We start from the raw sequence: 3,281 nt of genomic DNA on the forward strand, positions 1-3,281 counted from the left end.
GCTTGGACTTATCCCTTCAGTTCCATCAGTTCTTGATCATATACTAGCTCTTGAAATGATTGAATATTGAACAATTCTTTTTATTACAGTTATTCTGTATATTTCATCCATCTTTTGGTGCTTCCTGTGCCATTCAATATTTTGCACATGTTGTTGTTGTTGTTAAGTGCTGTCGAGTCGGTTCCGACCCATAGCAACCCTGAACAGGGTTTCTAAGGCTGTAAATCTTTACAGGAGCAGAAAGCCTCATCTTTCTCCCGCATAGAATCATTCAATATTGCAAGTCGAGGCTTGAATTTTTTCTTCAGTTTCCTCAGCTTGAGAAATGCTGAACATGTTCTTCCCTTTTGGTTTTCTAACTCCAGGCCTTTGCACGTTTCATTATAAGATGTAACTTTGTCTTCTCGAGCTGCTCTTTGAAAATTTCTTTCCATTCCTTTATTTTCTCATTTCTTCCACTCACTTTAGCTTCTCCATTTTCAAGATCAAGTTTCAGAGTCTCTTCTGACATCCAGTTTTGTCTTTTCTTTGTATGATGCTCTTGATGTCACCCCATTGCTGTTCTAGCCTTCAGTCATTAGTGTTTAATGCATCAAATCTGCTCTCTAAATTCAGGAAGGATATACTCAAGGTATTGACTCTCATGGGCTGCTTTAATTTTCTTCACTTTCAGCCTGAACTTGCATATAATCAATTAATACTCATATGCAATTTTTAATTTGACCCTGGTCTTGTTTGGGCTAATGATATTGAGCTTCTCCTTAATCTCTTTCCACAGATGTAGTCAATTTGATTTCTGTGTGTTTCATCTGGTGAGGTCTGAATATATAGGTGCAGTTTATGTTGTTTAAGAAAGGTATTTGCCGTGAATAAGTCGTTGGTCTTGAAAAATTCTATCATGACATCTCCAGCATCATTTCTATCTCCAAGGCCATATTTCCCAACTACCAGAATTGTAGTCCCCACCACTCATCTATCAGTTTATTGTACTGTGGTGGCTTTCAAGTTTCTGTGATACTGGAAGCTATGCCATGGGTATAGCTTTAAATAATAGGGTCATTCATGGTGGACAGCTTTCAGCAACTTGAAGGAAGGCATTTAACAACAACAATAACAATGGGTGGGAGCTAGAGGAGAGTAATTCCCAGGTTACGGGGTAGACACATGTTAGCTCAGGTAATGGAGATTGCAATACACAAGAAGAGGGAGGGTGGCAGATGAACGATGAACATAGGGGAAGACTTAGAGAGGTACGCATAGCATAAATGGGATAGAGGTGAATAGTGATTTATACCCAACCTTGGAACAACAGTGCTCTGTGATACAGGGATTGAGATATAGTCTCCATAAAGAAGGAGCAAAAACATTAATGTGTTTGTCTGTCTTGTGGATATTGTGGATATTGGTTTCCCCTGCCTACTATTGTAAAATAGACATTTAAGTGTAATAGAAATGAATACTGGGAATTATAACTAAAGAAAACTTGTAAGCCCACCTTCAGCCTATAACTGATTGGATTTACTAAAAGGGAAGTTAGAATTTGCCCAGTGAAATAGGCTTCTTGTCAAGCTTTTGTAGAGATGGGGTCTGGTGTGGAATCCTTAGCCCCACTCAGAACCTTCTGAGTTGAGACATTCACACTTGAAAAGACATGCAGACAAACCCAGAACTTCTGGAAGAACAGAATAATCTTACTGAAAGAAAATCCAGAGCCATCTTGCATGGCCTGAGCACAGCTTCTCCCTGGGTCCTCAATGAGGTGTCCTGAGCCAGGTGCCACCTCAGACCTCATCTTTCCCCCTTTGCCTCAGCAGAGTTTTCTGTGATTCTCTCATCCAACCCAGAGGTGTCAAGGAGACAGTAACAAAAAGCCTCTCAGATGGCCACATGGCTTTAAAACTCCTAAAGCTATAATCTTCTTGAGGACCCTCAGAGAAGGCACTGGGACTCAACACAGTAGCCTTAACCTCCAGCGATGATGGTCTATGCGTACAAAGGAGTCAAGTTCCAAAACTGGGTGAGTATCTGTGGCTGTTGCCCAAGATGTACTATCAGACCACATCAGTGGAGGAGATCCAAGAGGTACTAGTGCTAGTCAGGCAGCGAACAAGAGGGTGAAAGTGGTAGGTGGTGGCCACTCACCCTCAGACATCATCTGTACTGATGGCTTCATGATTCACATGGGCAAGATGAACTGTGTCCTGCAGGTGAACCAGGAGAAGAAGCAGGCTGGCATCCTCCTAACTGACCTGCACTCAAAACTGGACAAGCACGGCCTGGCCATGTCCAACCTGGGAGCAGTGTTAGATGTGACCATAGGTGGTGTCATTGGGTCGGGAACATACAACACAAGCATCAAGCATGGCATCCTGGCCACTCAGGTGGTGTCACTGACCCTGATAACAGCCGATGGGACCATTTGCGAGTGCTCTGAGTCTAACAGTGCCAAGTTGTTTCAGGCAGTGCAGGTGCATCTGGGCTGCCTTGGTGTGACCCTCAGCCTGTGTGTGCAGTGTTTGCCCTGCAGTGTGGGCCCCAGTTCCACTGACAGGAAATGTCCTTCCCTTCAACATTGAAAGAGGTCCTGGACAACTTCCTCTCCTCCTCTGTCAGTTGGTTTGGGGACTACGTCATTGGAGTCTCCTTACTGGAGTTCCTGCTGTAGATCAGACAGAAGACCAAGGAGGCTGTCTTGGAGCTGTAGGCCATGCTGGAAGCCAACCCCGAGGTGGTGGCATGCCATTCCATGGAGTTACGCTTCACCAGGGGAGATGACATCTTATTGAGACCCTGCTTCCAGAGGGATAGTTGTTGCATGAACATCATCATGTACCGACCCTATGGCAAGGACGTGCCATGACTTGACTACTGGCTGGCCTATGATACCATTATGAAGAAGGTTGGGGGGAAGCCCCACTGGGCTAAGGCCCACAACTGCACCTGGAAGGACTTTGAGAAAATGTATCCTGCCTTTCCAAAATTCTGTGCCATCTGAGAAAAACTGGACCCCACTGAGATGTTCCTGACTGTATATCTGAAGAAAGTGTTATACTGAAGCAGAAACAAAAAACAAGCCACACTATACCCTTTCCCTTTCCCTTCCCCTTGCCTCACCTTGGATGTGCTTAAAGGCTTACTGGCCCAAAGAACAGGATTTCAAATCTTGGTCCTTCTGCTGCAGCACTCACAGTTAACTCCAACCCCACCAATGATAACTGTGGCTCTTGATAGAGATCTTTCCTCTCCTGTCTTATTTATCCTCACAGGAACCCAACAAAGAG

The 3,281-nt window shown here is 44.3% G+C and overlaps 1 pseudogene; it reads left to right on the forward strand.

Moving 5' to 3' along the window:
* The first annotated feature begins 1,978 nt into the window (after positions 1–1,978).
* LOC102812114 lies at positions 1,979–2,665 on the forward strand (annotated as a pseudogene).
* The last annotated feature ends 616 nt before the right edge of the window (positions 2,666–3,281 follow it).

This window comes from Chrysochloris asiatica, unplaced genomic scaffold, assembly GCF_000296735.1.
Source record: "Chrysochloris asiatica unplaced genomic scaffold, ChrAsi1.0 scaffold00282, whole genome shotgun sequence".
Lineage (NCBI taxonomy): Eukaryota > Metazoa > Chordata > Mammalia > Afrosoricida > Chrysochloridae > Chrysochloris > Chrysochloris asiatica.